The sequence below is a fragment of the Gracilinanus agilis genome, chromosome 4 (genome assembly GCF_016433145.1).
Source record: "Gracilinanus agilis isolate LMUSP501 chromosome 4, AgileGrace, whole genome shotgun sequence".
NCBI classification, from domain to species: domain Eukaryota; kingdom Metazoa; phylum Chordata; class Mammalia; order Didelphimorphia; family Didelphidae; genus Gracilinanus; species Gracilinanus agilis.
In genome coordinates this window covers 269,527,587-269,553,493 of record NC_058133.1, presented here as the reverse complement: position 1 = coordinate 269,553,493, position 25,907 = coordinate 269,527,587, and the positions used below count along the sequence as shown (strand labels likewise).

The 25,907-nt window shown below is 40.0% G+C and overlaps 1 protein-coding gene across 1 annotated transcript in view; it reads right to left on the bottom strand.

The window, feature by feature from the left end:
- DAAM2 (dishevelled associated activator of morphogenesis 2) overlaps positions 1-22,494 on the bottom strand; it is a 117,797-nt gene extending 95,303 nt beyond the window's left edge. Inside the window, exon 1 of the mRNA XM_044675301.1 lies at positions 22,183-22,494. The gene's annotated coding sequence lies outside the window, so the exon portion shown is untranslated. The remainder of the gene's footprint in view (positions 1-22,182) is intronic.
- Positions 22,495-25,907: the final 3,413 nt, after the last annotated feature.

Sequence of the window (25,907 nt, the reverse complement as noted above, 5' to 3'; positions counted from 1 at the left end):
CTTTGTTTTGTTTTGTTTGAGTCACACTGTGAATGGTTTTGTTTATTTTTATTTATTTATTTTTATTTTAAAATATTTTTTCATGTTTCCATGACTTATTTTCTTTCTCTCCCCTTTTCTCTCCCCCCTCCCAGATCCAACAAGAAATTGTACTGGGTTGCACAAATGTTATCTGTAATAATATATTGAGGAAAGCACTTTTTTCAAAGTATAAAGCATTATGAAATGTGTCATTATTGAATTCTTCTTTACATATTGCAAACTATACTTTTTACCTTGTAATTACCAAACCTTTGTAAAACCTTCAATTTTTATTCATTTTAGAGAAGGAGAAGGGAGGGCGAATGTCCCCTGAAGATGTCTGAGTTGTCAATAAAGATCCAGGCAGGAGTACAGAAGGGCCTGAATGTTGTGGGAGCACCAAGCTACTATCAGGTCAGAAGAATTAAAGAAAGGGAAATGGGCAAATACCTTAGGCTAATTTTGGCTTGATGTCAGGAAAAGCTTTCTGAGAATTGTTACTGTTGTTCAATCATGTCCAATTCTTTGTGACCCCATTTGGGGTTTCCTAGGCAAAGATGCTATTTCCTTCTCCAGCTCATTTTATAGATGAGGAAATAGAGGCAAATGGCATTAAGTGACTTGCCCAGGGCTACATAGCTAGTAAGTGTCTGAGACCATATTCGAACTCAGGGGGCCTGAGAGGTCATCTATTCTGACCTATAGAGAGTGGCAGAACTGAGATGAAAAACTGAGTCTTCCAATTCCAATTCCAATATTCCTTCAATATCTCTATCCCAAAGGAACTGAGTTTGTTTCGAAAGAGTTGGGAGTATGAACAGAAGCCTGGAAGACTTGAGAAACAACATGACAAATTAATATTGAACAAATAATATAAAACTGCTGAGAATACCTGAAAGGGAATCACAAAAGGATGACCATCAGGGTTGCAGAATCATTTGGTCATAGATTCAAAGTTGGAAGGAACCTTAGGAGTTAGCAAATCTAACTTGATCATAAGGGAACTGAAGGTCAGAGAAGCTTAAATGCTATGACAGTCCCATAGTTAATGGGTGCCAAAGTCAGGATCAGAACCCAGGTTCAATACAGTGCTCTTTCAAAAGTATCAAGCTTCATATTACTGTCTGGAAGAGGTAAGTTCTGAGTTTTTTTTAAAGGCGGGAAAAGTCATGGAATGATGGAAAGGGGAGGAAAAATTATTCTAGATTGAGAGAATGTTTTCAACAAAAGCATAGAGATTCAAGAGCAAACTGAATGTGGGAAATGTTGTTTGTTCCAGATATACTCTTCTATGGGGAGAAGAGACAACATTCTGGAGAGTAATAAGAAATAAAAACCAACTCCCCCCCCCCCCCCCAAGTAATAGCTTCTCTCCAAAGGACAAGCTAAACCATTTCCCTTCAATTCCATGGTTTCCACAGTCTCCCTCCCTGCTACCATACACAATTCTTTTATCCAGGATCATTTCTTAGACTTATCCTTCCCCCTGTATCCCACCCTACAGGACCTGAGAATCTTAGTAATTCCTCTGACTCCAACTGAAGAGAAAGAACACATTTTTTTTAAAAAGCTTGCTTTCCAAACTGAATCTCTACTTTGAGTCCACAGCACTCTCTTTTCCCCAAGAAATGGCCCTCTTATAGCAACCATTCCGAGTTTTATAGAATTAGCTCCTGTGGGGCATAGAGCTCCCACCATGCCAGTTATAGTTATTCAGTCATTTTTCAATCCTGTCCAATTCTTCACGACCCCATTTGGAGCTTTCTTGGCAGAGATATTGGAGTAGTTCACCATTTCCTTCTCCAACTTATTTTATAGATAAGGAAACTGAGGCCAACAGGGTTAAGTGAATTGCCCAGGGTCACACAGGTAGTAAAAGTCTGAGGCCAAATATGAACTCAGGTCTTTCTGATTCCAGTTCCAGATCTCCAACCACTGTGCCACCTAGCTGCAGACAGACAGACAGACAGATATTTTCACACATATATGAAAATATATATACAAATATATATACATTTATGTATACAGATGCCTTCCTATGTCAGAACTATTAAAAAAATATTAGAAGTACTAAAACTCCAAATGAGCCGATATTGATAGACAAAGCTAAAGACAACAAAAATGGAGAGTTATATTAAGGAAAATTAGGATCTAAGAAGGGATTAGAAAGCTTTTCAGAGTAGATAGGACTAAGATAATGGAGAAAAGCCAAAACTGATCAATTTTGCTTATCTTCTCGGGGAAGGAAAATTTTCTTGGGGAAGGAAAGTTCAAAAACAAAATGGTATGGAGTTGAAACCCGAGGAAAGTAGAGAGATAGTATAATTGTAGCTAGAAATCCTGAAAGAGTTGAGGTCATCAGGCCCAGATGAACTATATCCCAAGTTGTCAAAAGTACTGATGAGTGATTGCTGTCACTGCTTTTTGAAGATCATGGAAATGGCCACAAAAAGAAGAATGGATGGAGTCTTCAAACTATAGACCAAGGAGTTTGATTTAGATTCCTGTCAAAATCAAAAACAGATTGTTAAAGGAATAGCCAATATTCAAAAAAGGAAGTCATAATCATGAAGAGTAAATCTGACTTTATCAAGAACAGGTCCTGCCATGGAAAGATGCCATAAATACTAAAATATTCATAGCAGCATTCAATAAATTACTTTTTATAGTAGCAAAGAAAATTGGTAAGAAAATGGATCCACATTGATTGAGGAATAGCTGAACAAACTGATATATTAATGTAAGAGAATATTATCATACCATAAAAGTGACAAATATGAAAAATACAAAAATATGTATGAACTTAAATAGAATGAAGAAAGAAGAACCAAGAGAACAATATGCTTTGCAACAACATAAATGAAAACAAGAATAGAAGATGCTAGAAATTAGATTAAATGAAATGATGAATCTTGGTTTCATGGGACCAATGAAAAACTATATTTTTTTCCTCAGTACATAAGAAGTTGAACTATGAATACAGATAGAATCAGTATGCTGTTCAGTTTTTATTAATTTTATCTATTAAAAGAGAGAGTTCTACAGAAACAGGTTCCTGGAAAGTGACCTTGGCATAAACCATACCACAAAAGTTCAATTAAACATTTCTTTATAAAAAGTGCAGGTCCCGAGGCAGCTAGGTGTCTCAGTGGATAGAGAGCCAAGCCTAGAGAAAGGAGGTCCTGGGTTTAAATCTGACCTTTGACACTTAGCTGTGTGACTGTCCTTAAGTCACTTGCCCACATTGCCTAGCCCTTAGTGCTATTCTGCCTTAGAACCAATACTTTAGTTTAAGGATTTTGTAAAATATGTACAAGCCATGTCAGACTAACTTGTTTTCTTTTTTTCTGACAGAGTTCCCAGGCTGGCAAATCAGGGGAATGCTGCAAATATAGCTTGCTTCAACTTCACTACAGCATGAAATTCTTACAGACAAGATAGAAAAATGTGGGCTAGATAATAGAACAGTGAAGGAATTGAGAATTGGTTGAATAACCCAACCCAATGCAAAGTCAATATTCATGCAATTTCAACTGGGAAGGAGTTCTTCAGAGGAGTGGCCCAGGGACTGTCTTTGGCCCTGTGTTCTAGAACGTCTCTATCAATAACTGATAGCAGTGTAAATAGCATGCTTACCAAATCTTCAGGTTATTAAAATCTAAGTATCTTTAATATGTTGGATGACTGGGTTTAGATGCAAAATCATCTTAATAGACTTAATAAACTTAACAGTACTAAACCAAAATGCAATTAAAATTGATAGGGATACTTGAGTTCAAAAAGTCAACTTCACAAGTTTAATATGAGGGAGACATAGCTAGAAAGCACTTGGTTTGTAAACAGATGTGGGTGTTTTAGTGGACTGCAAATTCAGTGAGTTAATAGTGTGATAAAAAGGACCCCAAAGTTCATGCATTAAGAGAAATACAGTGGGATCAGCTAGGTGGCTCAGTGGATGCCAGGCCTGGCTCTGAAGGACCTGTATACAAATCTGACCTCAGACACTTATTAGTTGAGTGACTCTGAGCAAGTCACTTAACTCCAATTGCTTAGCCCTTACTGCTCTTCTGCATTAGAACTAATACTTAATATTGATTCTAAAAGAAATAAAGTGTCCCAAAGAGATAATAAGGAAAAAGACTTGTACAAAAATATTTGTAGCTGTACTCTTTGTGGTGGCAAAAAATTGGAAAATGAGGGGATGCCCTTCAATTGGGGAATGGCTGAACAAATTGTGGTATCTGTTGGTGATGGAATACTATTGTGCTCAAAGGAATAATAAACTGGAGGAATTCCATGTGAACTGGAATGACCTCCAGGAATTGATGCAGAGTGAAAGGAGCAGAACCAGGAGAACATTGTATACAGAGACAGATAAACTGTGGCACAATCTAACATAATGGACTTCTCTACTAGCAGCAATGCAATGACCCAGGACAACTTTGAGGGACTTATGAGAAAGAATGTTATTCACATCCAGAGAAAGAACTATGGAACCAGAAACACAGAATTAAAACAACTGCTTGATCACATGGATTGGTGGGGATTTGATTGGGGATGCAGACTCTAAAGGATCACCCTAGTGCAAATGTTAATAATATGGAAATAGGTCTTGATCAATGACACATGTAAAACCCAGTGGAACTGCTCGTTGGCTACTAGAGGGGGGAGGGAAAGAAGATGAATCGTGTATCCATGGAAAAATGTTCTAAATCAATTGAATAAAAATGTTCAAATAAAAAATAATATATATATGTTTTAAAAATAAAAAATAAAAATAAGATATGTTTTAAAAATAAATAAATAAATGTAAATTTTCAAAAGAAGAAATGTAATGAACTAGAATCTAGAAGATCCTTGGCATGTAGTAAATGCTTTCTAAATGCTTCTTGACTTCCCATTGTCTCCAAGAAAAGACAGTACTTCTTGGTTGTCAAAGTCCCTTCAAAGACAAATAGCCAGAAAGAGAAAGAATCCAGGAGAGGGGAACTAGGTTAGGGAAGGATCTTGAGAATATATCATATGGGGATTTGTAGAAGGAAATGGAGATGTTTAACATAGATAAGAAAAGATTTAAAAGTGGTTTTATAGCAGAAAGTTCAATTATTTTTGAACTGGCTTCCAAGTCAGAAGTATGATAAGGGCTAGGTAATTGAGATTAAATGACTTGCCCAGGGTCACAGGTCTGAGGCCAGATTTGAACTGATGAAGATGAGTCATACTGACTTCAGGTATGGTGCTTTAAGAGTTAATTTTTAAAAGTGCTTTGCTTATGTTACTCATTTGCTACAACTTTTTTGAGGGAAGTAGGAGAAATATATAAAAGGTGGTGAATAGAATGCTGGGTCTGAAGTCAGGAAGATGAGTTCAAATCCAGCATCAGACACTTATTATCTGAGTGACCCTGGGCAAGTCAATTAGTCCCTGTTTACCTCAGTTTCCTTATCTGTAAAACGGGGATAAGGATCAAAAGATATAATACTTGTAAAGCACAGTGCCTGGCATATAGTAAGTGTCATATAAATGTTAGCTATTTTTACATGCAGAACAGTCATAGATGAGCCCACATAGGCTTGAAGTTTGGCCTTATGGTTGATGACCAATATGCTAATAGTGAGAAGACAGCAAAGATGGTCTGGCGCAAGATAGCCAACCCTCTTTCTCTTTCCAGCCATTTGTCTTTGAAGAGATTTTGTCAGCCAAGTAGCACTGATTCTCCTTGGAGACACTGGACAGTCAAGAAGCATTTAGGAAACATTTACTCCTTGCCAGGAACAGTGTTAAGCACTAGGGATACAAAGGTAGAATTTCTTTTCTAAAGGGACTGAAGTCTAGATTGATTGATGCACCTGATCTCAAATGACAGAAAAGAGTGACAAGGGTGGCATGGAGAGGGTCAGAGGAAGGTGAGCAGGACTCTGGCTGTCAGGAAACCTAGCAGTTTTCTGCATTAATGAATGCAATGTGATTGAACAGGCCTGTGGGTGACAGAATTGCCATTTGTTTAGTTCCCAAACAGAAGCAACCAAGAGCTGAACTCCTGAGTGTTTATTCTCACTGCTACTTGATATGACTGGCATGAGGACTGAATAAGGGTTGTTGTCTGGGATGTGCCAAGTGGGTGCTATGATGTTACCCTACTGATATTTTCTTGAAACACTTTAATACCATCTGAAGTAATTATCTTGGTAAAATGATTCAGTGAGACATAGCTCAAAAAGATGGAGATAGATAGATAGATAGATAGATGGTTAGATGAATAGATGGATAGATAGGCAGATGGATGTATACATACATACATACATACATATGGCATTTACTAAGGGCTAATTATGTGCCAGGCACTAGGGTGAGCACTCAGCATACAAATACAAATAAGACAGTTCCTGCCCTCAAGGAGCCTACATTCTTTTTTTTAACCATTTATTAATATTCATTTTTAACATGGTTACATGATTCATGCTCCTACTTTCCCCTTCACCCCCTGCACTCCTCCCACCCATGGCTGATGCACATTTCCACTAGTTTTAACATGAGCCTACATTCTAATGAAGGAAGATGGCACATGAAAATAAAACTGGAAGGGGAAGGGGTAGGGAAAGAAAGGCAAAAAGACATGATGGTATGGTATGAAGATGACTTGGAAATGTTTTGGAGGCCTGGATCCTGGTGGGATAAGGTGAAAGCTCATTTATCAGAGCCTATCAGGGGACTTCACAAGGGCAAAGCCCAAAGGCAGTGACACTGGAATTGTTTGCCATTTCCTTCTCCAGTATTTTAAGATAAATGCAGAGGTTAAGTGACTTGCCCAGGGTCGGGTCACTCAGTTACTAAGTGCCTGTCTACTAAGTGACCTACAATTTACAGTCTAATAATTCCTCAAGGGCATGTTTCTACCTCTTTGGTATTTCCTTAGCACCACAGTACAGAGTTCTATTCTTTTTCCCTAGACTTTAGAGGTAGGATATACCCAACACACACAGACATATATGACCACACTAAAAATGACTAATCACATGTACAGATTCTGTTTGTCCATATTCTGTGGTTCCCAACCTATATATTCATGGTGTTTATAAAATATCCTTTCAGGCTCTATACCTCCACTGCCTCATCCCGATTATACTGATTAAATGGCTATTTCTCAGCATCCTCAAAAATTGTAACAGCTTCTTCATTTCCTCATCATTGTTTTTTCACCTCTATACTCCCAGAAAATCAGGGCTGTTAAGAAAACAAAGCATAAGAGTGCCAGGAGTCTGCATTCCACAGACAAGAGCTCCACTTTCCATTCCCTTCACCAAGGTGGGGACAACCTAAAAGGACTTTAGGACTTGTGGGGTGAGGAGCAAGTAATTGGCCTCATTAGCCTTTTCTCAGAAGGAAAAAAAGCAGGAAAGGAATGAGCCTGAAGAAAGAGCGCAATGCAGGGGGGGTCTGGAAAGGCAAGTTGGTATTGGTGAACTAGTAGAGTGTTGGGTATAAAGTCACAAAGATTTGGATTCAAATCTTACTTCAGATATTCTATTGTCCATGTGGCACCAGGCACATTATGATCTCTCTGGTCTTTAACTTCTTCATCGATTCTTCATTGATAAAATGAGAGAGTTATATTTGGTGAGTGCTAATGTCCCTTCCCATTCTCATTCCACAATTCTATGACCTTCTGGGGAGGCTATCTTAATTAGAATATAAGAAAACCAAAAATCAGGAACTAAACAAACTTCAGAAAAGCATAAAAAATCCTGGCCCACCCCCAAGCAAGTGGTTCCTTAGCCTGCCTCTATCACTTGCTCCCAGTTCTCATAGCATTCATTGTTTTGAAGGTTCTATGTCTAACCTTCACCTCTCCAGGTCATTCCATATGCTGGAATGGAAAACAAATAGTCCCCTCCTTTTCTATATTAGCATTCCACAAGTAAATGAAGAGTTACCAATGTCTTGTGAACACGAGGCAGCTGGGTAGTATAGTGGATAGAATGCTTCACTTGGAGTCATAAAAAGCTGAGTTCAAATCCTGCTATGTGACCCTTCACTTATCTCAATTTCCTCATTTGTAAAATGAAAATAACAGCACAGAATTGACCAAATGAGATATGTACTTTTCAAATTTTAAAACATTAGAGAAATGTCAAATATTATTATTTTTTTTAATTTGAAGGTAAACTTAGGGAAAAGATAGTATTAATAGTGGGTGTGGACATGTATCCTTTAGTTATAATGTCATAATCATATGTAAGAGTATTGGCAGAGGACTAGACTAAATCAAGTATTGATGGAGTGTAATTAAGATTTGTTCCCCAAAACTCTCTTTCCCAGCTTCCCAGCTTTGTTCTCATGTTATGTCCTTATGTTTTAGGGATAAAGTTGTGAGTGTAGCTCTGTCCTGGCTTTTCTTTTCCCCTGATCATGGCTGGGAAAGCTGGCTTTTTGCCAGGCAAGAGGATCTAGATAGTGGTTTTACTTTTTGTTAGATAATTAGGCTTGAACTTCTATGTCTTTTTAGTTTATTTTATTTCTACTTCAAGTGATTATAAATAAATCTTATAAAATATAATACTTGTAGTTATTAGATATTAATTTTAATCTTACAGTGGCCATTCTCAGGTTGGTGTAGAGATGGTAAGTATTTTTGGCATTTACCAATGTACTAAACTGGAAGTTAGATGGAGCTTTGGCCAAGGGCAACATATGCTGAGAAATAAGGCCCTTCTAAAAGAAAACTGGAAATCCATGAGACACGCTCTGGAATATGGCTGATGTCACCATGAGGCCAAGCCACATGGAAGGGTCATGGGTAAGTAAATAACTAGATTAGGAAATGACAGATTCTCAGAGATAGAAGGGACCTCAGGGATCCATCTGTTCCTGACCAAGGATATCATCTACCCAACAGATAACAAGTGGCCATCCCATCTTCCCTTGAAGTCGTCTACAGAGGTGGCCTTAGAATGTTCTAGTCCTACGATGCTCTTCTTAGCTCCAACTCTAAATCTGAATCTCTGAATCTTCCACTCAGCTATTTAGGCCTGCCTGATCTCCTCTAACAAAGTTTTGGAAACATCCAGAGTCTGTACTGGGCAGTCATTTTTGTTAACATTCTGAGTATGCTTGAACCCTGTTATATAAATATGTTCCCCTTAAGTTTTCTCTTGTAAATAAATTCTTTCTACATTCACTATGTCTTGGCTGTGAAGAGGAAGGAGGGAGCCTGGGAAGGGGACTGAAACAAGAGTCATCCAAAAGATAACAGTAGAAGCTAGAGTGATGAAGATTCTAGAGGGCAGCATTGCAGGCTTGAGATTGGTCTGGGCTTTAAGCCATGAGAGTGGAAGCAACTGGGGACAGTTTCTCCCTTGAGACAGGCTTATTGGGAAACTGTGGTTTGGGTAAATGCCCTCACATACCTCTACCTCTTTTCTCAAAAAAGTTTAATACCAACTCCTATGGCAGCTAGAGCCAGGTCTGGAGTCAGGAAGACTCATCTTCTTAAGTTCAAATCTTATCCCAGACACTTACTAGCTATTTGACCCTGGGGAAGTCATTTAATCCTGTTTGCCTCAGTTTCCTCATCTGTAAAATGAGCTGGAGACAAAAATGGCAAACCACTCCAGTATCTTTGCTAAGAAATCCTCAAATAAAGTCACGAAGAGTCTGACACAGCTGAACAACAACATCTTTTATTTTCTCTCATTTGAAACTTTCCTAAATTTCCTAGACCCTTAAAAGACACAGCACAATCACTAAAGTTCTTCAGTAACTTGAAGACAACTATAAAGTTGTCCACATCATTCTCCTGTTCTATATATATAGAATAATCTCATTTTTTTGTCTCTTCCCATAGACTTGAATCTTTAAGACTTTCTCCATACCCATGTCTTTCATCAGGCCACATTATCTATATTTCTCCATTCTCTTGCTATAAGACACAGAATTGGCTCCAGAGTTCATGGGTGTGTTCGAGATGGACTTTCTCTCTTGCTCATTTCCACCTCTTCCTTCCTCCATGTTTCCTCAATATTGGTTGTGATCCAAAGAACCAAATGATGCTTACAAGACAGAGCTTCTGTCCTCAAATACCCTAGCCTAGAATATCTTGATAAAGGCACCCAACACCAATTCTAGTAAATTCAAAAGGTAGTAAAGTTAGGGTTAGGAAGGCCAAAAGATCATAGATCGAAAGCTGGCTAGAGGCCATTGAGCCAAGTCACATCATTTTACAGATTAGGACATTGAGATATTGGGAAGTTATTGACTTGCTCAGGGTCACATAACTAAACTTACCTTAGAATGACAGATTTTTAGCTGGAAGGGCCCTTAATGGCCTAATTTTCTCATATTATAGAAACTGAACCCCAGAAAGGGCTTGATCAAGGTGGAATAAGTAATTAATAACAGATTTCAAATGATATGAGAGCAGGTAGGTGGTGCAGTAGATAGAGTGCTGAGCCTGAAGTCAGGAACATTCTATCTATTTAAGTTCAAATCTGGCCTCATGTACTTATTAGCTATAAGACCCTGGGTAAGTCACTTAACCCTGTTTGCCTCAGTTTCCTCTTCTGTAAAATGAGCTGGAGAAGGAATTAGCAAACCACTCTAGGATCTCTGCCAAGTATACCCCAAATGGGTTCATGAAGAGTTAGACACAACTGAAAAACAACTAAACAACAACAATAAATCAAGTGACTTACTCAAGGTCACACAAGTAATAAATAGCAGAACTAAGATTTGTATTCAAGTCCTTTGACTAGAGATCTAATACTTGTTTTATTATACCACATTTCTGTCTCTTCTAGAGAAAGGCAATAGCAACCACCCTAAAATTTTCTGAGATACTACACTGCCAGTCAGTCAATTAGTCAAGTTTGGTATTTAGTCCTGGAGATACAGAAATTGTCTTCAGTTCCCTAGAATCTCCTCTGAAAACAAGATATTAGAACATAGATCATCATGTCCCTTAACCTCAAAGCCTTAGGAATATCCAGGAAAGGGACCCCACTTGAGAAACTATGAGAAACTATTTCCTCATTGACCTTAGGAAGCCCATAGGAGCAACAAGTAAAAATGTAAATAGGACAATTCTGGGAACATCAGCAGGGCCCTCTGGACAGCAGGAACCAACCTCTCTTCACTTCATAGAATCACAGAATGACAGAACTAGAAGGAAACTAAGAGGTTCATCTAGTCCAAACTCTTTGTTTTATGGAAAAAGAAAATGAAACCCAGAAAGAAGTGAATTATCCAAGGTCATACAGTGAGATAGTGAATCCTTTTGAGAATCAGTCTACCCAATTACTTGAATTGAGTGGATGGGGGAGAATTCAAGGACCAATGAAACTGAACAGCAAAAGGCAGAGGAGTCTTCAGTCAAATAACAGAGAGAGAATAGGGCTGGTCCAGAAGGAAAAAGGAAGTTATTTGACACCTCATTGATTAGTGAGTGATAATCCATTCACCTAAGTGAAAGCTGAAATAGGAGAAAATGGGTTTTTGGTTTTTCTTTTTTCCATCGGAATAGTGGCAGCAGCTTGTACTCTATCCAATGGTCTGGTCACTTGGGAAAATAATCCTGCTTGATTGTGAAAGGCCATACAGGCCTATCTTACCTCTTCATTTTCTTTTTTTGTCCAGTAAAGCCATTGTATCATTTCCAATCTCTGCTCATCCCCATTTTTTAATATGCCTTTGAATTGGACTAGCTACAGCCCTTATCCTTCAACCAGGTAAACTGAGGGAGGATAGACTTGAGTAGTTTCAGTTCACACAGAGCCAAGACCCATATATCCTGTTTCCTAGACTTGGGCTCCAGATAGCTGGTGAGGTAATGCTGTGCAACACCCCCTCTTCCTCCAGCCCTCTTGTTCCATTAGCCCAGATGGTCTCGGCAGGAGGGAAAATTGCCTGGGAAAGGCCTAAGAGCAAGTCCAGACCTCTGTCTCACTCCCTTAAGGCCTGATGTGGCGTGGGACAATAGGTTCCCACTGCACAACTGGGGCTCCTACTCTCCCAGATGCTCTAGGACTCCTGAGGCTCCTCCTTTGCAAATGGAGGAAAGGACATCTCAGCTGCTCGTATCAAGGTCTCTGACGCAGGGACTGGTGCTTTAGAATATCGATGTCCACCCCTCCTTTCCCACCCCCCCAGACACTTCTTACATTCACTTGATGCCTGGACATTTGCCAAAGATTTTACAGTCAAATGTGATTTGGGCTGGGAGAGTAGAGAGTTCACTATTTCAGACCAAATGTAAACCATACTTATCATGCCCTTCCCTTTATCCCATATGCCTCAGCATAGAAAACTTCCCAAGCCAAACTCCATCAGATACTTCTCCTAGCATAGCTATCATGTCTGCCATTTTTCTTCATTGGATACATTTCTCTTTCCCATTCCACATGAACTTGGAGAGTGAAAGGATCTCAATTTGGAATGAGCATACTGATCTGTGTGACCATGAAAAAAGATAAGCATATAAGCTCCTATAAAAATGACCATTATCATTGGAATCTCCAAGGCCCTCTGCTCTTCTCTCCATATTCTCTCCTTTGGGGATCTGATTGGCTCCTATGGGCTAAAATATCATCTTTATAAAGTTGACTCCCAAATTTATTTCTCTAACCCTGTTCCTTCAATAGATTCTAGTCCTTCAGATATCACTCTCTTTTTGTGCTTGAATGAATGTGTACCAAGTTGTTGTTCAGTCATTCAGTTATATAAGAGTCTTCAGGATGTACCATAGACATCTCAAAATCAAAATGTGTAAAATGGGATTACTCATTGTCTTCTCCACTCAACCTGTATCTCCTCTGAACTTTCCTAGTTCTCTTGAAAGTACTTTCCAGTAATCCAATAACTTCTAAGTCCTCCCTTTAGTCTTCCCTCTCCCTCACACCACCACCCCATAGACAATCCATTTTCAGGGGATATCAATTCTATCCTCAACATTTCTTGTACCTCTCTCTTTTTTGTTTTGTTCTATCCTCAAGGCCCCTACTCTAACTCAAGTTCTCATCACCTCTTGCTTGGAATCTTTGTAACAGCTGCTAATTGACCTCCCTGATTCCAGGATCTCTTCTCTCCTGTCTAAGGTCCACATGACCACCAAAATTACATCAGAGCACACAATCATGTGCCTCCTCTAACAATGATCATGGCATTCTTCTAACTCAAAAATCTTCAAATGTTCCTTATTGCCCCTAGGACAGAACACCAACTCAAGCTGTCATTTGAAGTCCTTTACAGTCTGGCCTTTGCCTACCATTTCTGATTTGGTGCATGTTACTCTCCTTCAAGCCCTTTCCATTTCAGTGAAATTGGACTACTAGCTAGTCCCAAGATCAGAATTTTGTCCCCATCTTGGTACCTCTGCCCAGGTTAACTCCAAGCCTGAAACATAGGTCCTCCATACATTTACCTCTCAAAATCCTTATTTTCATGGCTCAGCTAATTCAAAGTGCCAACTTTTAGGATAAATTTCCCCACCTCCACCTCAAATTACTTTGTATTCACTTATCTGTGTACCATAAGAACTCTTTTGTTTTTTTCTTTGTATCCCCAGCATCCAGCTCAGTGCCTGGCACTATGATCTTAGCAAATGCTTGTCAAAAGAATGCTGTTGTTAAATGTGGTCTGCCCTTCCCCCCAACCATAGCATATGAGCTATCAAGGGTGGAAACTTTAATTTTCCTCTTTGTATTCGTATACTTCGCACAGTGCCTTAATGTTGTTGTTGTTGTTGTTTTAACTTTACCTTCTGTCTTGGAATCAATACCAAGGATTAGTTCCAAGGGATAATTGTGGAAAGGACTAGACAAGCAGGGTTAAGTAACTTATGCAGGGTGAAGTCATATTTGAATCCAAGACCTCCCGAATCTAGGTCTGGCTCTCTCTTCACTGAGCCACCTAGCTGCCCTCTTAATGTTGGTTTAATTGACCATAACAGGTACTTTATAAATGTTTGTTTAATTGAAATAGTACATTCTACTCTTAACACTAGTTGTGAGGCCCTGGGGAAGACACTTAAGTTTCAGTTTGCTCATTTATATGAATGAAGAGCGTGAGGAAAATCTGAGTTCAAATACTGCCTCAGACACTTGGTAGCTATGTGACCCTGGGCAAGTCAATTCTTAGCCTTTGTTTCCTCTTCTGCAAAATGAAGGTTTAATACTAGATGGCCTCAAATGCCCCTTCAAGCTCTTAAATCTGTAATTCTGTCTACCAAGGAAATACAATATTTACCAGATCCTCTCAAATGCTGGTTATGCATAGGAAAATGCCATCTTTTTCTACTAGGAGTTGTCTCAAAACCAATCCAGATAATACCTTGTCTAACCTACATTCTCACTCCATAATCTGAAGTGAACAGCTAGGATTCCCTTCATCATCTGATCTTCACCAATTCTGTAACATTCATTATCTATCTCACTTACCTTTGGTAAGTTTTTAAGATTCCTATTCAAAACTTGTCCCCTACCCCAAGGATCATTTCCTAATTCCATGCTGTAATGGAAAAAGCATTAAAACGCAATTACATCCCCAGTGGATAAGTGGTCAAAGGCTATGAAATACAATTCTCAAAAGAAGAATTGCAAACTATGAGCCATATGAAAGAATGCTCTAAACCACTAAAAACAAGAGAAACGAAAATCAAAACAACTCTGAGGTTTTGCTTCACATCCAACAAATGGGCAAGGATGACAGAATATGAGAATAGTCAAATGTTGGAGGAACAGCAGAAAGGTAGGAACACTAATATTCTGGAAATTTGAATTATGCTTTTAAAAACTGATTAAAATGTCAATAGTCTTTGACCCATGCATAGGTCTAACTATGTTCCCCCCACTCAGAAAATTCCAGGGACTCTCTGTCACCTTCAAGGTGAAATATAAAATCCTCTGCTTGGCATTCAAAGTCCCTCAAAACCAACCTATCACCCCTCTGGTCTTCTTCTATCCTACTCATGTTTCCCTCTACTCTATTTCATGTGCTCTTTGATCCAGACATCCTGGCCTCCTTACAGTTCTTCAAACAAGACATTCCATCTCTAGAATCCAAAAATCTTCACTGTCTGTCCCCCATACATGGAATGCTCGTCTTCCTCATCTCTGCCTCCTGGCTTGGTTTCCTTCAAGTCCCAGCTCAAAGTCTTTCTCAATCCCTCTTAATTCTAATGTCTTTCCTTTGTTGGTTATTTCCTTTTCATTCTGCTTATTAGCTTGTTTATACATAGTTGTTTGCATGCTGTCTCCACTATTAGAATGTGAACTTCTTGTAAGAGACCATCTTCTGCCAACACTTAGCACAGTACCTGACACATAAATGTTCAAATAAATGCTTAAATTAAATAAATTCAATTTAATTAAGTCAATGCTTCATAAACGTTTACTGACTGACTTACTGGTTCAGAGTTCCTACTGGGAGACACAATTAAAGAAAGAAAAAAAGGTCTTATACATACTAAAATATGAAGAGTAGCACTTTTTGTCGTAGCAAAGAAATGGAAACAAAGTAGAAGCTCACCAATTAGGGAGTGCCTAAACAAATTGTGGTATGTGGCTGTAAGGAATATTATTACACTGTCAAATATGACAAATATGAAGAATTTGGTGATAAGCAGAACTAGGAAAACAAGATACCCAATGAGTTCAACAGTTTAAAAAGAATGAACATTAACACAACACTGAACACTGTAATTACAATAACAGGCCTTAACCATGGAAAAAGGTGGTAAAATGTATCTTTCTTCCCTTCATTTCAGAGATGGGAAACTGTAGGTATAGAATAACACATATTTTCAGACATAGAGGATATATTGATTTTTGCTGAATTGCTTATTTTCTCTATTTCTTTTGTAAATCTTTGTTATGAAAGATGGTTTTCTGAGATAGCTAATAGGACAGTACTGGAATCAGGAGGAGTTCAAATATTGCCTTAGAAACTTACTAGCTGTCTGACTCAGGGCAAACACCTAATCTCCAATTGTCTCAGTTTCCTCTGCTGTAAAAGGGAAATAATAATAGCCCCTACTTCCCAGTGTTGTTAAAAAGATCAAAAGAGATAATATTTATAAAGTGTTTAGCACAATGACTGTGCATATAGTTGCCATTTGATAAATAATTTCCATCCTTCCTTCCTCCCTCACTCCATCTATCCCTTCTTCCTTTCTTCTCTCCTTCCCTCCTTCCATCCATCCTTCCATCTGTCCTTTTATCTGTCCTCCCTTTCTTTCTTCCTTCCTTCCTACCTTCCTTCCTTAATTACAGGTAGTAGAGTGGGGAGAAATACACTTTAAAATGCAAATGCTGTTAAAGCAAAAAACAAAACAACAAAAACAACAGCAAATTCTACTTTCTTAGCAGGAAGGTTGGCAAGCAGTGAGTAGTCCCATATATAAGGCAAGGTTTTGGCTTCAAAGGCATTTTTCATCAGGGAATACTTATCTTCAATCTACTGCCAATTGACCCTCTTTGCCATATTTGACACCACTACAGACAAACACTTATGTAGAGCTCTGAGTTCCATACCATTTTAGAGAATGCTTGTTGGATCAAACATTTAGATCTTAGTGATTTATTCAGCAAACATTTATTAAGCCCCTTTTGTGTGTAGAACACCTTAATCAGTACTGGGAGAGATACAAATTTTAGGTAAGACATGGTCCTGCTCTCATGTGGCTTATAGTCCAGTAAGGAAATAAGACACAAATCTAGCTAATTAATATGCAGTATTACATGATGAGTGCATTAAAGAGGTGTGAAACAAAGTGCCATTGAGAAGTCCCAGGCAGAAGGAAAGTTTTTACCAACTGAGAGGATCAGGGTTGCATGGAACAGGAGGGATTCAAATTGGGATTGAAAGGGTAGGTGGCAATTCACTAAATGAAGAGGGGGAAGGAGGGAATTCCAAGCATAGGAACTGCCATCAGCCAAGACCTGGAGGTAAGAAATTAGCAGTAGTATAGGTCTGCTATAGAGGAAGGATTAATATATAGTAAGAATGGAAAGGTATCCACATATAAAACAGATATATGGCACCATCCTCTACCCTAAAGATGACCATACACATACAGAGGGACAGATAAAAGAGCCTCTTCAATATATCTTTCCTGTTGATTCTACCTATGCAACATCCCTCAGTTCTCATGTCCCCTACTCTCCACTAACACTGACACTACTCTAGTACACATCATCTCTTCACACCTAGACTATTACATTAGCTTTCTGGTTGCTTTGTTACCTTTCTGGCAGGTCTCCCTGCCTTGAAGCTCTCCCTATTCTTATCCGACCTCCTCTCAGCTCTCAACTGATTTTCCTAAGGTATAGATTTAGGGCAGCTAGCCAGCATAGTAGGTTGAGTGCCAATCCTATAGTCAGGAAGATGAGTTCAAATCCAACTTCAGTCACTTAATAGCTATGTTATCCTGGGAAAAACACCTAACCTCATTTGCCTCCGTTTCCTTTTCTGTAAAATGAGCTGGAGAAAAAAATGGCAAATCACTAACTCTCTATGCTAAGAAAACCCCAAAGAAGGTCATGAAGAGTCAGGTATGACTGAAAATACTGTAAAACAACAAAAAGTAGAGGTCTGACCATGCTGCCTCCCTATACAGTAAACGCCAATGGTTCTATTACTTCCAGATGAAATATTAAGTTCTCTCTCTTTTTTTAAAACCCTTCATAATGTGGCCCTTCAAGTCTTTTTTTTTTTTTAACACCATTACCTTCTGTCTTAAAATCAATACTAAGTATCGGTTCTAAGGCAGAAGAGTGGTAAGGACTAGGCAATTGGGGTTGAGTGACTCTCCCAGGATCACATAGCTAAGAAATGTCTGAGACAAAATTAAACGCAGAATCTCCCATCTCCAGACCTGGCGCTTTATCTGTTGAACAACCTAGCTGCCCTATTTCAGGTCTTTTTACATGTAACTCCCAATTTATACTCTCCAATTTAGTGACAGTGGCTTCCTTGCTATTACTCTAATAAGTCATTCCATCACTTGCCTCCACACATTTTTATTGACTGTCTCCCAAATCTAGAATGTTCTCCCTCCTCTTCTGAATCTCTTGGTTTTCTTTAAGTCACAGCTAAAATCTCACCTTCTGCAAGAAAGTTTTCTCAGTACCTCTCAGTTCTAGTTTCTTCTCTCCATCAATATATCTTTGATTTATCCTCTGTATCTTGTTCATACATAGTTATTTCCATGTTGTCTCCCCCATTAGACTATGAACCCCCTGAGAGCAAAGACTGTTTTTTACTTTCCCCAACATGCCTGGCATGAAAATTAATTAATGCTTGTTGTCTTAACCCTGCTCAAAACACAGAGCTCCATATCATCCCCATAACAGATTCTGTGGGGCTAACATCAGCTAAATTTGAAGAAATGGAGTTCAAAGAGAAAAAAAAAAACATTAGGATGATATATTGTTAAGTTAACTATTCTAAAAAGCCTCAAATTATTAAAAAAACAAAGAGCAAACCAAATTGTTTACCAAAGTATTTGAGAGTACTAGAAGGGCCAGAGGTTGCTCCCAAAGATAGTTTCAAAAAAACAAGGGTTTCTGGGTATTCCAGCTATATCTTTGTTTGAGTCATATACCTCTAATCACTATCAATCAATAAACATTCATGAAGTGCCTATTATGTGCCAGGTTATGTGCTAATTACTAAAGGAGATAGCTATAAAGAAAGGTAAAAGACAGTCCTTGCCTCAAGGACCTCACAATCTAATGAGGGGACTACATACAAACAAATATGTACAAGTAGGTTATATACAAGACAAATTGGAGATAAGCATAGAGGGAAAGTACTAGAATTAAGAGGAATAGGGAAAAGGTTTCCTGTATAAGGTTGGATTTTAGCTGGGACTTGAACCACCACTTTGAGATGTTATTTTACCCATCCTACAGGTCTTCAAAAAGCAAATGACAAAAAATAAAAAACAATAACAACAACAAATAACCTGGAAATTAGCCATCTTCCTATTGGAACAGCATGTCTTTTCATAACCTGAGATTTTACCAATACCATTCTCCTAGGTGGACACAGAGCCCAGTGAGGATGGAACATTGTTGGCTAGACAAAGAGATCCATTAAATCCAAAGACATTAGGGCTTCCCTCCTGGAAGTGCAAACTGATACCAATTAACTAAGTGTTCACTTGGAATTCTTCCTTAAGCATCACTCATCACTTATCTTCTATATCCTTTATCCTGGCCTAATCTAATTCTTGGAAAGGAAACTCAGACCTAAAGGGGAAATTTTTCAAATAATTCTTTCATGTGTTTCCCCCTCCTTTTTTCTTCCCCCCTTTCTCTCTTCTCCCTCTTCTGGTCTAGTATTTCCATCCTTATATTTCTTATTCTAAAAATGTCACTTCTATCCCCAATCCTAGCCTAGACCTAGAAGGTCCAAACAGCAATATCTTAAGCCCCTTAACACCTAGTCAAGGGCTTGTCAGGAATGCCAAGATCACTCTGGGGTTCTTCTGAGAAAGGAAGCACCTCCCCTTCCATCCCATCCATCCCATTCCATCCTATCCCATCCATCTCATCCCATCTCACTGATACCAATAAAACTTCTCTGCTGAAAAGACTCTATGTTGATCTTCTCTCTAATTCTCTTCCCACTTTTGTTCCCTCATTGGCTTCGATCCTTCTCTCCAGTTCACTGACTTGGCCTCAATACTCCAATCATCCTGTCCTGTCCTGAGGCAGCTCCTGTAAAAGCTCACACAGACTCACTCTGTCCAGTATTTAGAAAACTGTCTCTGTCAGGGATTTGGGATTTGTTTTCTTAATTAACTGAAAACGCTAACATGGGAGCACAGCAGCTGGTAGGGGCCTGGCCTTGGGCGGCTGCTGTAAAAAAATTCTTGCTTTGAAATCTGGAACTATAGTTGTCTCTCCCCCCCCCCCAACCCCCCATGCACCACACTGGATGTCAAAACAAACATGGACACTCGATCAGGTGGTGTAGAAATCAGAGCAGGCTCAGATTACAAAGCAAGGGATAGATTTAGCCACAGGATAGTCCTGAACCCAGACATATGGTAAGGTTGTGCTTTCCCTGAATCACACAACCACTGCTGGGGTTCAGGGCCTGAGAAGAAAGATACACTGCAGTGGAGCATAATATGAGAGGCAATATTCATCGGCTTTTTCCTAGAAATGTGTTTTTAGCCCCATATGTGCCCATACCTTGCCCATACCATACCAGGTACTCAAAACAGTAGTGAAGAAGAGAGAGAGGAAGGAAGAACAAATAGAAGAAGAGATGAGGAAGGTGAAAAAGAAGAGGAGGTGGTGGTGGCAAAAATCAAAAGAATCATATAATATTAGGGTCCGGGGCATTAATTAAATTTCCTATCACCTCTATTCCTATGACAAGGCAGTTCTCCATTACCCTGCTTACAGGCATGGGTAATGGTTGGGTGTAGGGCCTGGAGAGAAATCTGAATTTGGAGGGAGTGCTGGCTCTAAGTACAGTGGCATCAAGTGGTGCGTCCACAGCCAAGACAACTCAAGGAGTGGTTGGGCTTTGTAATAAATATTGCTTTTCTTTCTTTTTTGGCTCAAAGGACAATCTAGCTGCCCATTCTACTTGACCTCTGGGACTGGAAAGAGAAGCTGATGGCTCAGTTAGGCAACCAGGGGATTATTAATATTGGGGATAAAGCCACACACATTTTCCCTTGATCTGCCCACTTCTCCCAAGGATACACCCCCACTTTTGCCCTGACTATTCCACACCAAGAAGTACAATGACTCACAGAGTCAGTCAAGGAGGAGCTGGGGTTAGAACCTAGGGCTTCTGGCACAGTTCGTTTCTCTTCACAGACAAATTCATTCTTTGCAGGTAAAGAATATCTCATGCCTGAGGAGTGGGAGATAGGGTACCTCAGGAAGAAGGTTCTTGCCCCATACCCTCCCCCATTCTTCCCTTAACTTTCCCAGTCACCACCTCTTAACCATTCCCTGTAAGGGGTTTCAATACTTTATAAGAAGAGGAAAGGAGAGAAAGGTAAACTTGCCCTGGTGAAATCAGGGTAAACCACCTTGTCCACAGCCAGTTAAATACCTTCTCAGAACGACTGGCTATGAGAGTGCCCAAGAGCTGAGGTCATAAGTGCTCCTTCTCCTCATGGAAAAGTCAAACAAGGTAAACTGTTCCCTGGGTTACTCCTAGACACCTGTGGTGGGAGTGGGGGAGCTCCATAGCATTCTCAAGTAGCAGCATGGGGAGGGATGGGAAAGGTGGTGAGCTCAGACTCCCTCCCCAGGCTATTATTAGTGACCCAGGGTTCTTCCTCATTTATCTCATCTCCCTGATTTCTACAGTCCGGAATTAGAGAGCTCCTCAAACCTCCTCAGGACTCAGAAGCCTTGCTTCCAGATGGCAGCAAGAGACATTTATACTTTATCACTCTCGGCTGGAAATAGTTCTCCCCACTTAGGGCACAATTTCTTAAGTCTACTGCCCATATTACACTGGCTCCAATAAGCCATACTTCTGCTTCTTGGCATAGGGAGTCAGCAACAGGAAAACAGGAGTGGGGGCATTTGCCCTCTCATGCCCTGAGAGAGGAACTGGCACTCAGGCTCCCTAACCAAACTGACACTCCAATTTCCCCAGCTGCTCACCCTTTCAGCCTCATTCTTCAAGACAGTAAAATACATGCAGCCCCCAGTACTTTCTCAAATTGCGGCTCCCACTGCCCACATTTCCTTCTTCCAGGCTTTAGAGATGAAGTGATCTTTCCTAATTCCTCTTCACCTCCTAAAAACTCACTATGTGCTTCATTATCGGCCCCCTCTCCAACCCACATACACACTCCAGATTGAGGATCCCCCCACACACACACACACATTGACACAATTCCTTGTCTTGGTGCTGGAAGCAGTTCTTAGGATAATCAGGGGCTGCAAGCATCATATGGCTCCTCTGCTCCTGATGAGAGTCCCCTGAGAAAGCCCTGCTCCCCCATTGCATCTGCCTGGCTGAACTCTGTCCCCCACCCCTCGACCTCTTCCCTCCCCGCCACCAACGCAGTCCTCCACTAAGAAAAAAGCTGTTGTCTGCAGAGATGCTGAAGGAGGGTGAAACTTGAAATCTTCCACTTGAGGAGAGAGGAGAAAGGGGATGCAACTTGGGAGTTTCACTTACCAAGTTCATCCAGCTACTTCCCAACTTTCTTTTTACAGATCCTGAGCTCAGTCTTTAAGAATGGCCATCTTGTGTCCAAGAGCCAGAGCCAGGGGGCGGAAGCTGAGGGCAACGGATCAGGGGTGGGGTAGGGGGGTCCTTCCGAGGGCACAGATGCATGAGGATGTTCTGCTCGGTCTCAGGCCTGCTCCCCCACACACAAACTCACTCCAGCGGCTGCTCCTCGCTCCTTCCACTATCCCGGCTCTAACCCAGAACAGCCAGGGGAGGCAGGACTGGCTTGCTACTATGTAAGCTACTGCCTTTCCTTAAAGAGACAGCTCCCCCAAGGAGGTGTGAGGAGGCAGAGGAGGCAGAGAAGGAAGGAGGTTCCCTTCTCTGGGGAAAAGAAAGAGACTCTGAATAGGACAGACTCAGAGGAGAGCCCCTGGCTCTTTCTGCACTTTTCTCACAGGGACTGTCATCTGAGCTGCTCTTCTGGTGTACCAGGCAATGCTTGGCCACACCTACAGACTCCCCACCTGCTTCTGTCTGCTAACAGGCACCTAGGGTGCCCTGCACCATATCAGCCATCAGTAAATATTTGGAATGTCTGCTCTGTATCCCTGTATAGGGCACTATGCTAGAGCACTCTGTAGGGTGTGAAGAATGCCACATGGCTCTCTCCTCTGCCCCCTCCCTCAAAAAATAAAAACAAACCCTATCTTCTAATTGAGGACATTTATTGTTTAGTAATTTTTCAATTGTATTCAGCTCTTTGTGATCCCTTTTGGGGTTTTCTTGGCAGAAATACTAGAGTGGTTTGCCATTTCCTTCTTCAGCTCATTTTACAGATGAGGAAACTGAGGCAAATTGTGTGAAGTGACTTGCCCGGAGTAACACCTAGTAAGTTTCTATCAGAGCTGAACTCTGGAAGAGGAGTCTCCCTGACTTGGGGCCAGGCACTCTATCTGCTGCTCCATCTAGATGCCCCACTAAGGGCATATAACATCTGAATTACACATCCTTGGACATCCAGAATAAAAACTTTTTTGAAAAAATATTTTTATCGCTGTTTTCACATTCTCACCTTCATGCCTCCAAGAGAACTTCTTTGATATTGTTAGTCATATTTTTGTTAAGTATCAAATTTGTTTGATAATTTTAAAGTATCAAATCAGTGTTTCTGAAAGAAAGAGAGAAGAGGGCATGGCAGCGGCCTGGGCACCTAGCACCTCTTCCCACAAGCTGGTAACATAGAAATCTGTTGTCCAAGTTGTCTTCCAAAAACAGGTTTTCCTACTCTTCCCCTCAAACTTATTTCTCCCTATTGCCTGTTCTACTCATCCTTCCCTTTCTCCAACACTCTTTGTTCTGGCCCACTGCATTCTCCCAAGACTCCAATTCCTATGGAAGTTCTTTCCTTGCCCAGTTTCCATTCCTGTCTTTGCCTCTTCCAATCCAGCAGGTGAATACCAGTAGTCAGGCAAGAATTGTAGAGTGATTTTCACAGCTGGTGTATGTTAAACATTCTGTCTGGGCTGGTCAGCTCAGTGAGTTAAATCACAGTGCTAATGAGGCCAAGGTTATGGGTTAGATCCCCATATGGTCCAGTTATTCTCAAATGGAGGGGAAAAAAACTTCTGGTCCACAGACAGCTACAGTTCTCAGTATTAACCCCAGTCAATCACTAGCGGAGCTAGGAAAGAGGGTAGATAACATTATCCCAGCATTTCAATCTGGAAAGGACCTTAGAGATTATCTAACCCAGCCCTCTCATTTTATAGAAAATGAAACTGAGGCATCAAGTGGGCAAGTAATGTGCCCAAGGTCACATTGGTAGCCAATGTCAGAGCAAAGACAAGAACTGCTGCCATCTATCATTACTGGAAAAATTACTTAAAGGATACTTTATGGATGGAAGTGGATCAGAGAAGGCCAATTTATTCCTCACAAACAATTTCAGTTTCTATTGCATGCATCAAATCCTAATTTTTCCTGAAAATAATACAAAATTATGTAGTACCTAGAGGAAAGTAATTCAGTCTTCAAATTGAGCCACTTTTTATAGACCAAGACATGTAATAACCCCTCAAGTGTCCTTTTAATGCTATAAAGGGACCAATGGACTAGAGCCTACGTTAGAAAAGCACCATGTATTTATTTTCAAAGACTTTTCTGATTCAGATACTTTCATCTCAGTACTAAAACCCTTTTAACTAACATGAGTTTGGGAGAAATTGGTAGCAGAGGTTGAGATTCAAGAACTACTCAACTCTAAGCAGGGATTTGCTCAAGTATCCCAGATTTTATAGCGAATGTACACAATTTTCAGTGTCTCTGTCTTGAGATCCTGAGGAGGCTTAAATATGGAATCCAACTGTAGTTGGATCAAAGGTATAATCTCCCTAGTGAAAGAAATCTCCTTAGAAATTGTTCAGAGTTTTAGTGAGGAATCTGACCCTGGGCCTTTCCAAAGAACAAAAGTTTCCACTACGGCAACAAGAATGTTAAATATGACCAAAAAAAAAAAAAAAAAAAAAGAAAAAAGAAAAGAAAAAAGGAAAAAAGAAAACAACCTTCAGTAAGAAACTGAGATCACGAATATTTGTAAGCTAAAAATCAAAAGTAAATTTCTGGTTCTTACCCAGTTTTCCTGTCTGATGACTGAATATTAGAAGCACTAAAGATCTTCAGTGGGAAAATAAGCTCATTAAAAAATCACAATGTTAAAGGACTACTGCTCTGACTAGAAATCAATGGTATCATAGAGTATGAACCTCTCAAAAGATACTATCAATATTCTGCATTTTTATGCAAAAGATGCCCTTTTGCAAAATAAAAAGCTATGACCTTGAACTGTAGCAGAAAAGAACTTTCTGCCCATGAGGTGGACCATGATCACGGAGTAGAGCTGGGGATACAAGAGAAGGGCATCAAAAATGCATGCAAGGGCATCTGGGTAGCTCAGTGGATTGAGAGTCAGGCCTAGAGACGGGAGGTCCTAGGTTCAAATCCAACCTCAGACACTTCCCAGCTGAGTGACCCTGGGCAAGTCACTTGACCCCCATTGCCCACCCTTACCACTCTTCCACCTATGAGCCAATACACAGAAGTTAAGGGTTTAAAAAAAGTATGCATGCAAAAGGGCTGCTAAGTAGCACAGTGGATAGAGCACCAGGCCTAGAGATGGGTTCAAATCTGAACTCAGGCACTTTCTAGCTGTCACTTAACCTTTCTCTTAACCCTGGGCAAGTCACTTAACCCCAATTGCCTATCCTTTACCCTTCTTCTACCTTGGAACCAATATTCAGTATTGATTTTAAGATGGATGATAAAGGTTAAACAAAAAGAATGCCTACAAAGCAACATGCAAACCAAATGCATAAATGCTGAAAGGATACAAATCAGAGGAGTGTTAAAAATTAGATAAATTAATCTCTTTTTCAGGAGTAGTGAATTTTAAGCAGTTTGAAAAATGAGAGCAAGAAGATAAACAGAAAGGGATAGAGCATTCTGGGTGGAGAGATAAGCTTGAGTAAAAACTTGGAAGTAGAAAGTTTTATGAGCAAGAGAAGTAGTAGAATTTACCTAGCTAGAGAAGACAGTCTAAACTGCAGTATCATGAGAACCATATAGGCTAGTTAAGTAAGGATAAGAAGAAGCACAATTATGACTATCTTTGAAGTTCATCCTAACTATGGATTAGAGTTGACACAAGAGTGTCACTGGGTACCATTATAACT